The sequence below is a fragment of the Lissotriton vulgaris genome, chromosome 4_1, assembly GCF_964263255.1.
Source record: "Lissotriton vulgaris chromosome 4_1, aLisVul1.2, whole genome shotgun sequence".
Taxonomy (NCBI): Eukaryota; Metazoa; Chordata; class Amphibia; order Caudata; family Salamandridae; genus Lissotriton; species Lissotriton vulgaris.
Window position 1 is genome coordinate 1,179,825,735 of NC_141691.1, and position 13,612 is coordinate 1,179,839,346.

Here is a 13,612-nt window from a genome sequence, read left to right on the forward strand (position 1 = left end):
TCTTGGCAGTTGTGCAAGGCAGACCATGACAGTGTGATAGTGGTCATTGGTTTGTACTTACCAGCCTCAAGTCCCTCTTCTATTCCCTTCAGGCTCTCAGGATGCAGTATGCCCAGCACCTTCTTCTCCCATTCGGCAAACGGAATAGGCTCCGGGGGAGTGCCGCCGCCAGTGTGGTGTGCCCGCAGGTGGTTGTTGTCCCTGATGCCTTTCACCCTTGCCTTGAGGTCGTGCCACCGCCTCTGGATCTTGTGTTTGGTGCGTGGCACGGTCCCTGAAGCATTCACTCTGGTCACTATCCTGTCCCACGTGTTGATTTTGGTTGCCAAGGTGGTCTGCTGGACTAGGTTACCGAACAGATGTGGTTCCACACGGATGATTTCATCCACCATGACCTTCAACTCAGTCTCTGTGAACTTGGGGTTTTTCTTGGGTGCCATGGTGTGTGATGTGCAAGGTGTTGGTGGGGTGGGGTGTGCAGGTGTATGGTATGTAGGGATGGTGTTGTGGGGGTTTGTGTGGTGGGTGTGTTGGTGTGCAGGTTGTATGTGTGTTTGTGTGTGTCTGCTGTTTGTGCTATTCTGCCTCTTTCTTCAGCTGTGCTGTGATGCAAAGGATTGTGGTAATGGGAGGGATTCCTTTTATACTCTGTGTGGTTGTTGTGTCCCAATGGTTGTTGCCAGTCAGGTGTTCTGTGGGTGGGGTGACTTGGGTGCTCTTGTTTGTGCTGGGGGGGGGGGTGTCATTGGGGCGTGTAGTTGTTGGGGGTGGGTGTTTCAGGTGGGTGTGTGTCCTGTTTAGTGTGTTTTCTATTTACTTCCGTCTGCCATTTTTGAATCGGTTTGACGACAGGGGTGATGTTCGTTTGGTCCTTCCGCAGTCATGCTCCGTTTATCGATGATTTTTTTCTGTGGCGGTTGTGGGAGGTGGTGAGTTCCGTTAGGATGGCGGGGTTATCCTAATCGTGCGGCCGTAACCTCTGCAGGTCTTGCATCGGTTGGGCCTGTTTCTGGGGTGAATGCGTCCGCGGCGGAGGGTCTTTCTGTGGTACCACATTTTAATAGTCTGCGAGGGACCAACATTGAATGCGACTCTAGTGAGGGTGTCATAATTGAAACATACCCCGAGCGCGGACTTTTATTAAAAAAAAAATTCCCCGCAGCCTGCCTGTCATAGTGCCACATAGAATTTGAATTTTGGCAGGCAATTGTTGAAATTTTGGACTGGTGTAATTAATTGATGCAAATACAACAGTGTTTTGTCTTTGTTTTTGATTATAATATGTTTTTGTTAAATGTTTTTTATACAATTTCGATTTGCCCAATATACTGAATGAAATGTGTATTCCTCCTATGCATCAAGAGTAATGAACAGTTGTTTGGAATGAAGTTGAATCAATACAAATATGAAAGTAAAGTACAATGATTTTTTGCGTTGTATTTCGAATCTGCAGTATTAATTAGCAGTACTGAAATTGGTGGCCTGGTACCCCTTGATTGAATTTTTTTTAAAAGATGCAGCAGCCTTTAAAAGAGGCTCCATCATGCCACCGGCCTGCCAAACTACTGAAAAGCTGCAATCTAGTGGGCGGGCGACGACGACCTTGGGCAGTATGGTGGCTCAGCAGCTTCCATGCCACCGCTCTGCTAAAGGTCATAAACTGTCCCTAAATTTATTACCTCATGGATGTATTGTATATAGGCATGGGCGGAAAATCCGCTCCGCTCGCGGATTTTGCGGATTTTCGGGAAATCCGCAATCCGCGAGATTTGCGAATTTCCTGAAAAATCCGCAAATCCGCGAGCAGCGGATTTTGCTCGCACTGCTCGCACTGTTCGCGTGAGTTCGCGCCCCGCGAATAAGTGCGAAATTGCAGAAATACGATTTTAGCAAAACTGAAAGTAACTACTTACCAGGTTCAAAAGTTCAGGCTCATCATTAGTAGCCATTTCCTGTAGTGCTTCCTGAGGGGCCCCTCCAGAGTTCAGTTGCCAGTTGCAACTATTATGTGACCCTGCTCTGAACCTCAGAATAGTTACACATATGCCACAAAGGTCCTGAATTACAGCTAAGGGAGACAAGCAGGAGCCAGGCTGGAAGTTAAAATCCATTAATCAGCCCCTAATTCATTATTGTCAGTTGGGGCAGGGCAGGTGTTGTAACTAATTTTGCAACAATGAAAGCACTTAGCAAGTGCAAAAGATCACTAATCAGGGCGCACTAAGGAAGCAGGTGCCAGCTAAAAAAATATTCTGTGACACATTAATCAGCCCCAAATTAATTCAGGTCACTTGAGGCAGGGAAGGTGTGCTTTGCTTTGCCAAAAATAATGTACACTGGACAACCAGAGGGTGTGGTGATGAAACAGAGGGTGGCATGGGTGGGCCAGAGGGTGGCATGAGTAGTCAGAGAGTGGCAGTGGTGACAGAGAGTGGCAGTGATGAAGAAGAGTGTCCCAAACAGGTTGGACACGTAGAAACAACAAGTTCGCAAAACTTGCGACCCGACAGGTAAGTTCGCAAATTGCGAAATTGTAAAAACCCTCGCGAACTGGCAGAAACACGGGCGAACACAAAAAAAAAAAAAAATCCGCAAATTCGCGGGAATTCGCGGATTTTGCGGATTGCGAGTTTGCAAATCCGCAAATTCGCGGATTGCCAATCCGCAAAATCCGCTCATGCTTAATTGTATACAGGCAGCAATCTTTTTTTTTTAAGGCAACAAGTTTTTATTAATATAGTATTGTAACTCAAAATGCAATTCAGAAGTACTGCCTTTGTCATTGCTTGTTCTCAGGAGTTTGAAGGTGGTGCTGCTGAATGCCAGGGTTGCTCAGCAGTAAGAATAAATAGTCCTGATTGAATACAACTAATGTCTCTTTCTTCCAGCACTTTATACTTCCTTCCTTTTGTTGTCTCTCAGCCACCTTCTTTTTTATCCGATCTTTTTCTTCTTTTGTCCTTATTTTACTATTTTTCTCTTCCTGCCCTTCTTTAAAGGACTGGATCACTGGTACGGTTTTCCTTGTTCAGCAAGATTCCCCGCCATCACTCTGAAAAAATATGCCTTTCTAAACCCCATTTTTTATTGATACCATCCTCACACAAGTGCTCTCTTAAATAATCTGTATAAAAATTGTCAAATAACCACCCTGCTCTGTCCCTGCCAAATTGAACCTGAATTGTTTTCCAGCAAAGCAATCGACCGCTGCTGAAGACCGCACTCCTCCGAGTGAATATCAAACTTGGAAGATGGAATTAGAAATAAGTTGCTGCAGTTGTGAAGATTGCTCTGCCACCGGCGATTTTTTTGAAAGTTAAGACCATATGGAAAAAGATAAAGAAAGAAAACACGTCAAGTCGCTTTAAAATTCAGATTTAGGTCGAGAGATGAAAGAAGCATCATTCTGCTATCACTGTTGGAACAAGAGCTTTATTCGCATGCTCAAAGCTATTTTTCACATCCTTATGCGACGGAAACCTGCAAGAAACGGCATTATATATGGATATTCCTTATCTTTTCATATACTTGAGTGTCTTCCGCCGTCTCGCCGAAGGATGAGTTATAGGTTATCTAAATGACAGCGAAGACCGGAACAAAAGGGTGAGAGCTCACAAGAACTACTTTCCGCGTCTCTGTTATCTGATGCTGGCATTCAGAGATGCTGATAGCTGGCCGCCTTCACTCAAGGCCTCCCCGCCATTTCCTTGATTTTTTTTCTCTCTCTGCCTATATCTGTCCCGCAGATGAGGAGCAAGCAAGTTCACGATTTGTAATCAAATGGAAAAATATAATATTATCTTTCCCGCGTGTCCACTGTTGTTTTATGTTGGGTGGAGGCAGAACAAAGGTCACCATCGTAGAGGGCGGGAAGGGCACAGCTCTTAGAACGCACGGCAAGACTCACACTAGTCACGTGTAAGCCGCAACACTGACCTGAGTGGGGGCGGGGGGGGGGGGCGGGGGAAGGAGGGCGGGTTGCGAGGATGGTTTAAGAAAATAAACATTTTTATTTTACTTAGTGTATTAAAAAAAAACATTCAACATATAAGTGAAGGTAGAAAAGCGATTTTTTTTTCCGCCACGTGCAAGGTTGATTTGCGATCGTGTCACCTGGAAGGCAAATAGGCGACCAAGGGCCAGATGTACGACTGTTTTTTGTGGTCACAGAGTCAAGTCAAGTCAAGTCAATTAATTTATATAGCGCACAACATACCCAGAGGGTCTCAAGGCACTTGAGGAGGGGTGGGGAATTACTTGTCAAATATCCAGGTTTTAAGTTGCTTTCTGAATGCTAGGTGGTTCTGAGTGAGGCGAAGGTGAATGGGAAGTGAGTTCCAGGATTTAGCCGCCAGGTAGGAGAAGGATCTTCCTCCCATGGTGGTTTTGTTGATGCGAGGTACAGCAGCAAGGGCTTGTTTGGAAGAGCGTAGCTGGCGGGAGGGGGTGTAGAAGGAAAGTCGTGTGTTGAGGCATTCGGGTCCAAGATCGTAGAGTGCTTTGTGTGCGTGGGTTAGGAGGCGGAATGTTATCCTCTTATTGACGGGGAGCCAGTGGAGGTCTTTCAGGTGACCAGAAATGTGGTCTTTACGCGGGATGTCTAGTATGAGTCTTGCTGATGCGTTCTGGATGCGTTGGAGTTTTTTCTGAAGTTTTGCGGTGGTACCGGCGTATAGGGTGTTTCCGTAGTCCAGGCGGCTTGTAACCAGTGCGTGGGTGACCGTTTTTCTCGTTTCGGTGGGGATCCAGCGAAACGTTTTTTTGAGCATGCGAAGAATGTTGAAGCAAGATGATGAAACGGCGTTGACATGTCTGGTCATCGAGAGTGAGGAGTCCAAGATGACGCCCAAGTTCCGTGCGTGGTCCGTCGGGATGGGTGCTTTTCCAAGGGCCTCTGGCCACCAAGAGCCGTCCCAGGCGGAGGGGGAGGTACCTAGGATAAGGACTTCTGTTTTGTCTGAATTCAGTTTCAGACGGCTGTGCTTCATCCACTCGGCAACTTCTTTCATTCCTTCATGTAGGTTGGTTTTGGCGGTGTTGGGGTCTTTGGTGAGTGAGAGCATCAGTTGAGTGTCATCAGCGTAGGAGATGGTGTTGAGGTTGTGTTGGCGTGGGATGGCCGCGAGGGGGCTCATGTATACGTTGAAGAGGGTGGGGCTGAGTGAAGATCCTTGTGGTACGCCGCAAATGACTTCAGCGGCCTCTGACTTGAATGGTGGGAGGCGGACTCTCTGAGTTCTTCCGGCAAGGAACAAGGTGATCCATTCCAGTGCTATTCCTTGGATTCCGATGTTACTGAGGCGTTGTAACAGGGTGCTATGACAGACTGTGTCGAAGGCCGCGGAGAGGTCGAGGAGGATGAGGGCGACTGTATCTCCATTGTCCAGTAGAGTTCGAATGTCGTCTGTTGCTGCGATGAGTGCGGTCTCAGTGCTATGTTTGGCTCGGAAGCCGGACTGTGAGAAGTCAAGGGATTTATTGGTTTCGAGGAAGGCGGCGAGCTGGTTGTTTACAGCTTTCTCGATGACTTTGGCCGGGAATGGAAGGAGCGAGATGGGGCAGTAGTTTTTGAGTTCGGTGGGGTCCGCTGTGGGTTTTTTCAGAAGGGCGCTGAGTTCGGCGTGTTTCCAGCTTTCCGGGAAGGTGGCGGAGTTGAGAGAGCAGTTGATGACGTGTCGGAGGTGTGGTGCTATGATGGAATCTGCTTTGTTGAAGATGTGGTGAGGGCATAGGTCTGTGGGGGATCCTGAGTGGATGGAGTTCATCAGGCGGATGGTGAACTCAGTGGAGATTGGGTTCCAGTCATTAAGGATGTTCAAGGGAGGTGAAGGTATGGCAGAAGGTTGTGTGGGCTGGTCTCCGGGTTGGTTGTTGAAGCTGTTGTGGATGTCTGCGATTTTGTCGTGGAAGAACGAAGCTAGGGAGTCGCAGAGGGTTTGAGAGGGAGTGATGTCCTTGGAGTTGGCAGTGGGGTTGGTGAACTCTTTGACGAAGCAGAATAATTCCTTGCTGTTGTGGGCGTTGTTGTCTAGTCGGTCTTTGAATGCGGTTTTCTTGGCCTTCCGGATCAGTTGGTGGTGTATGCGGGTGGCGTTTTTGAAGGCGTCCCTGGTGCTGGTGTTTGGGTCTTTTTTCCAGGCCTTCTCAAGGGAACAACAGAGTTTCTTGGATTTCTTAAGATCATCGTTGAACCAGGGGGCTTTTTTGCTGCCTAACTTGATTTGACATTTTTTCAAAGGTGCTAGGTTGTCGGCGCTATTGGTTAGCCATTGAGTGAAGTTAATGGCTGCTTGGTTGGGGTTCGAAGAGGGGGCAGGGGGGTTGTGAAGAAGCGATGAGGAGATCTGGTTGATGGTGATTTTGTTCCAGTTTCTTCGAAGAGTAGGTTGGGGATGGTTGTGGGTTGTGGTCTTTTTGTAGATAAAGTGAACGCAGCTGTGGTCCGTCCAATGGAGAGCTGTGGTGTGACTGAGGGAGATATGTTTGCTGGAGGTGAAGATAGCGTCGAGTGTGTGACCTGCATAGTGAGTGGGGGTATTAACAAGTTGTTTGAGTCCGAGGTTGGCGAGATTGTCCAGAAGGGCGGTGGTGTTGCTGTCATTGCTCTTTTCCAGGTGAAAATTGAGGTCTCCCAGTAGAATGTAGTCATCGGAGGGGAGGGCGTGAGGGGTGATAAAGTCAGTGATGTCTTCACAGAATTGTGCACGGGGTCCTGGTGGCCTGTAGAGGAGGTTGCCTCTGAGTGTGGTCTTGGGGTCGGTGTGGATCTGGAAGTGAAGGTGCTCGGCGCTAGCGAGGTTGACGTCTGAGCTGGTTGAGATGCGGATGGAATTCTTATGGACGATAGCGATGCCTCCTCCTGTTTGGTAGGTGCGGTCTTTTCGGATGATCTTGTAGCCTTCCGGGATGGCAATGGTGATGTCTGGGGCTGAGGAGGCGTTCATCTATGTTTCTGTTAGGATGGCGACATCCGGAGAGATGGTGTCTAGTAGATTCCAAAGGTCAATGGTGTGTCTGTGGACGGAGCGGGTGTTGAGCAGGATGCATTTAAGGTGGTTGGTGTCGGACCTCTGTTTGGTGTTAGTGGATGAGGAGTTGGTCTTGATGCTGTCATACTTGCAGGAGTTGCATGTGAAGGGTCCATGGGTGTGTCCAGGAGCGGCTAGGGTGCAGTTGGGGAGTCGGCCTGGGTTTAGGGCTAAGAGGGTGGATGCGTTGTAAGTAATGTGGGAGGGGTGGGTGGTATGGGGACCAGGGGGGCAGGCGCTGGGCGCGGTCCGGGCGCGGACGGGCGTAGACGGGCTTACCTTTGGCGCACCTTCGGCGCGGCCGTAGCGCGTGGACGCTGCGCGTTGGGACATCTGACATAAATGGAGAGTGGAGGGGGGCGGAGCGTGGGAGGGTCAGCTGGGAGGCGGAATCTAGGTGCAGGGAGGGTCTGCAAGGGGTCCCAACAAAATGGCTGCACAGTAAACAAACAAATCAGCAAAGCTCCGACAACAATCTCGAGGTGCACAACAATAAAAGCGCTAGCAGAGACAAATGCGAGGCAAGTAGCGTTATTGAGCGCTGCACGAAATAATTATTTAAAGCAGTTGCAGAGGCACTAAAGCGCACAGGTCACGAGCGCTGCACAGAGTCAATTACAAGAATAGTGCCTGGAGTACAAATGAGCACAGGTCACAAGAGCTGCGCAGAATCAATTAAAATTAAAGTGCCAGGAGTACAAATGAGCACCGTTCTCGAGCGCTGCACTGATAGCTTGTAGAGACAATACCAGTCACGCATACGATACCAGCAGGAGGGGGAGGTGAGGGGAGCGGCCGCTTCTGCGAGGAGCAGGACGGTCACAGCTGTACACGAGGGCAAGCACAGGCTCTACCTCTGTGGGTGGGAGGGTCAGCTGGGAGGCGGGATCTAGGTGCAGGGAGGGTCTGCAAGGGGTCCCAACAAAATGGCTGCACAGTAAACAAACAAATCAGCAAAGCTCCGACAACAATCTCGAGGTGCAAAACAATAAAAGGTCTAGCACAGACAAATGCGAGGCAAGTAGCGTTATTGAGCGCTGCAGGAAATAATTATTTAAAGCAGTTGCAGAGGCACTAAAGCGCACAGGTCACGAGCGCTGCACAGAATCAATTAAAATTAAAGTGCCAAGAGTACAACTGAGCACCGTTCTTGAGCGCTGCACTGATAGCTTGTAGAGACAATACCAGTCACGCATACGATATGCACAATGTACTAACCCTATTTTGTGAGTCGCTAATCTATAAGTGACTCGCAAAATAGGGTTAGCGACAGACTCTTAGGAAGTGGCGTACCAAGGGCGTCCTTTCGTAATAGCGAGTGCAAATGCCATGCATGAATGTAAAACTCGCAGTTTACCACCTACTTCAAGTAGGTGGTAAAACATTCGCAAAATGGAAGGGGTCCGAAGGAGACCCCTTCTCCTTTGTGAATGGGTGCGCAAATATTTTTCAAGAGCAGGCAGAGGTACCAGGGACCACTGCCCACCCTTAAAAAATGAAGCTGAAAAGTTTAATTTTTCTTTTTTAAATGCATCACGCTTTCCTTTATTGACAAAGCAATCCCAGACATGGTGGTCTGCTGACCTCAGCAGGCCACCATCCCTGGGAGTGCTGGCTATTCGGAATGGGGTCGCAAATTGCGACAGCCACATTGATATTCATGAGGCATGCAATTTGCAACCCCATTGGGAATCTCAAACAGTGTTGAGACACTGATGTACATTAAGTTTAGCGAGTAGCAAATTGTGAGTCGCATTGTTGCGCAATTTGCGACTCTCTATACTTAATGGTCGTACATCTCACCCCAAGTCTTTGATGTTTTCAGGCCATTTTCACACCCCTGTGTGGAGGACCCATTAATGAATCTTAAATTGTGCTAGAATGATGGAGGTCCTCTGGAGGGAGGAGAAACCTAAGTCCTCCTAGATTATTTACAATTTTGTAAACAAATACTGAAAACTAAAGCCATGATTCTTTTTTGAAGAAATGTAACTGAAAATAGATGGGACTTTATTTTAATTGATATCTATGTCATGCTGCCAAACCAACAGAATTTACTAGAGTGAGCATTGACTTCTTCAGACCCTGGTTCACTAAAAAGCGCTCATGCACTGAGCAGCTGGGGAATGTATGCTACGGCGTCTGTGTGAGGTCAGGTAGAGGAACAGAGAGGCATATTAGCAAAACCTCGTTAAAATTATCGCCCACACATCTAACCTGGGCTTCTATTGGAATTCTATACCTACCAAATATTAGCAAGCCCATTATCGCCGTTTTAGCGGCAGTTTTCTGCCGCTAAAACTGCAATAATTTTAATGAGGTTCTTGCTAATATGCCCCCTTAATCTCCCCATGCCTAAAAATATTACATTATATGAAATTGCAAAAAAACAAATGGAAAGGTTGTAATTTCTTTTCGACATACTAGCACCCACTTGTATGCTGCCCAACCATGGAATACTGATACATGAAAATGTATTTTACTGAGTGTAGCTTGGATCTTATTAAACTGGTAGATCATGATAGACTTTAAAATAGACTCACACTGATACATAGGCTATGCCAAGCAGACTGAGGTTTTCCTCCGAACATGTGAAGTTTGTATTTAAATCCAGCATGTGGCACAAACCAGCCAATAGTCTTTTATTTGCTCATAATAAAATGAATAGATGCATGCAAAAATCTGTATCAAAACATATAATATTCATTTAATATTGTCTCTCTTGAAAACAGAAACTGTAAGAAAAAATCAAACCTCGTATAAAGCATAAAAAAAATCGAAATACATTTACACATTCTTAATTATGTATACCGCTGGTGAAAATTGCAAAATGTATAATGCAATGCCACAAAATTGTACGTTCTCAGTGACATATAAATATCTTGGTGCAATTCTTTAGTCGGAGTGCTGTGTGGCTACACTGACATAACCGCATATATTGCTGTATCGGTAAAGGGGGCTAAAGTCAATCATAGTTTTTCAAACTAATACTTGATTAAACAAATTGACAACAATTGCCGTTGTGTATTGTTTTAGGTAAACCAGAGCTCAAATAATTTTGTCACAATGGTGTCCTCGCAAGTTATTTTAAGAGGTCTCCGTAGTGCTTATGTAAAACAAAAAAGAAGAGCAGGGGCGGTTTTATGTCTGACTTGACATTGCAGCTGTAAAAATATATATATTTATATATATATATATATATATATATATATATATATATATATATATATATATATATATATATATATATATATATATATATATATATATATATATATATAAATATATATGTATAGAGTGGGCTTTGGCTTCAACTCACTGGAGTATTACACTCGTTCATGCTCTTAGCTGTTTGGTGTATCATTCAGTCCCCTTTGTTTTGCATATACTGCAAAAAATGTAGGTCTTTTTTTCCATTGGAGAATTACACATGAACCCCTTCACTGCGGCGGCTATTCCGCCGCAGTGCTAAGGGGGCGGGGCGGAAGAGTGTCGGGCGCATGCTGGTGACGGAACCGCTCCGTCACCAGCGTCGGTGGCGCTGTGCTTATGACCAAGCGGTTCCGTCATGGCCCCGCCCGCTCAATAGAACGCTCAGCGCAGGCGCAGAATTCGCGCTGCGCATGAGCGGCGGGCGGCCCATGACGGACCAGCTCCGTCATCAGCACAGCGCCACCGCAGCTGATGACGGAGCAGTTCCGTCATCAGAGCACAAGGGGTTAAGGGCCCAATTATGAGTCCTCGAACATCCTTAATGACTGGAACCCAATCTCCACTGAGGACACTATCCGCCGGATGAACTCCGTCCACTCAGGATCCCCCACAGACCCATGCCCTCACCACATCTTCAACAAAGCAGACTCCATCATAGCACCGCACCTCCGAGACGTCATCAGCTGCTCCTTCAACTCCGCCACCTTCCCGGAAAGCTGGAAACACGCTGAACTCAGCGCCCTTCTGAAAAAACCCACAGCGGACCCCACCGAACTCAAAAATTACCGCCCCATCTCGCTCCTTCCATTCCCGGCCAAAGTCATCGAAAAAGCTGTCAACAAACAGCTCGCCGCCTTCCTCGAATCCAACAATTCCCTCGACTCCTCACAGTCCGGCTTCCGAGCAAAACACAGCACTGAGACCGCCCTCATCGCAGCAACAGACGACATTCGAACTCTACTGGACAATGGAGACACAGTCGCCCTCATCCTCCTCGACCTCTCCGCAGCCTTCGACACAGTCTGCCATAGCACCCTTCTACAGCGCCACAGAAACATTGGAATCCAAGGAAAAGCACTAGAATGGATCACCTCGTTCCTCACCGGAAGAACCCAGAGAGTCCGCCTTCCACCGTTCAAGTCAGAGGCCACTGAAGTCATCTGCGGCGTACCACAAGGATCTTCACTCAGCCCCACCCTCTTCAACGTGTACATGAGCCCCCTCGCGGTCATCGCACGCCAACACAACCTCAACATCATCTCCTACGCGGATGACACTCAACTGATCCTATCACTCACCAATGACCCTAACACCGCCAAAACTAACCTACACGAAGGAATGAAAGAAGTAGCCGAATGGATGAAACACAGCCGTCTGAAACTGAACTCAGATAAAACAGAAGTCCTCATCTTAGGTACCTCCCCCTCCGCATGGGACGACTCTTGGTGGCCAGAAGCCCTTGGAAAAGCACCCATCCCGACAGACCACGCACGGAACCTGGGCGTCATCCTGGATTCCTCACTTTCAATGAACAGACAAGTCAACGCCGTCTCCTCATCCTGCTTCAACATTCTTCGCATGCTCAAAAAAACATTTCGTTGGATCCCCACCGAAACTAGGAAAACGGTCACCCACGCTCTGGTCACGAGCCGACTGGACTATGGAAACACCCTCTACGCAGGTACTACCGCTAAACTCCAGAAAAAACTCCAACGAATCCAAAACGCCTCAGCCAGGCTCATATTAGACATCCCGCATAAAGAACATATCTCTGGTCACCTGAAAAACCTCCACTGGCTTCCCGTCAATAAGAGGATCACTTTCCGGCTCCTAACCCACGCACACAAAGCACTCTACGAAATCGAACCAGAATGCCTCAACACACGACTGTCCTTCTACACCCCCTCCCGCCAGCTACGATCATCCAGCCAAGCCCTTGCCACTGTACCTCGCATCAACAAAACCACCATGGGAGGTAGATCCTTCTCCTACCTGGCAGCTAAAACCTGGAACTCACCTCCCACTTACCTTCGCCTTACCCAGAACCACCTAGCATTCAGAAAGCAACTTAAAACGTGGATATTCGACAAGTAATTCCCCACCCCCCTCAAGCGCCTTGAGACCCTCTGGGTATGTAGTGCGCTATACAAATTCTCTGACTTGACTTGACTTGACTTGACTCTAATGACAGGGAGTTTCAAAAGGCAGTTAAGTTGAGCCTACAACGGTTCAGAAAAAGAGGATACAGTGAGGGTATTCTAACACAAGCTTTGAAAAAAGTAAGTAACATCAAAAGAGAGGATGTACTGATCACGAAAAATAAAGAAAAAAAGAATAGTGAAACATTTTGGATGATCACTACATTTTCTGAGAATGCTGGACAGTTAAAAAGGATATTACGAAAAAACTGAAATATCCTACTCACTGACACAATTATAAAGAAAGATCTATCTACTAACACCTTAGTCAAGTTTAGCAAAGCGAGGGCACTTAAGGATCACCTAGTGATCACCTAGTGAGCACCTAGTGATCACCTAGTGAGAAGCCATCATGAGGGACATTCAGTTAAACCTACTCTGAAACAAATTTGTGCACGGACTTCAAGCACCAGGAGGCTTCAGGAGAGCCACGCCTACCAGGGCAGGTGCTGTGAATAATAGTCGCGTGTGCAGAGCGATGCCTTTCATTTCTGTTTTGCTGCCACTGAGGAAGGGATTTACAATCTTGAAACATGTCTGGCGAGAACTAAGATGCAAGGTCTGGGGCACGAGGACTGCTGGTAAGCTGTTTGAGCAAAATAAAAGATCACTTTAAACATCTTCCAGGAGTCTTCCTCGAATTGTTGTAACCTGTAGTTTTGGATGTATATATATAAATATATAAATTACCAAATGGCGGTCACCCATAGGCAATTGTAGTTAGGACCTAGTTTCCATAGGAAAAGCATTTTTTAACTTGTCTATAACATTGGCTTTGTTTGACAAATATGCATGACATTTTCCCCCAAAAATGTGTGACGGTGGGTCCTATCGCTATGGAAAGTGTGGGGGGTGATCTGTGTAGTGGGGACTGTCAATTTGGGGCCTGAAATAAGGTTGTGGCCACCAATTTGATCTATTCTGGAATGGTTCCTGGGCCTGAAAATTTGTGTGAAAGCCAACATAAGAGGACAGGGTAGAGATACTCTGACCCCTTGGTTGCGAAATGGGGGTGTTATTAACTCAAGTTATGTGTCTAAAATAGTATTTTTAATGATGACGACATGAAGGCCAACGTGGCCCGCCCATGGACCATCGCAAATAACAAAGTTGTCTTGAATATTGGTGGAAATATAAAAAATATATCAGTGAATCATTAATATGCATTGTTAT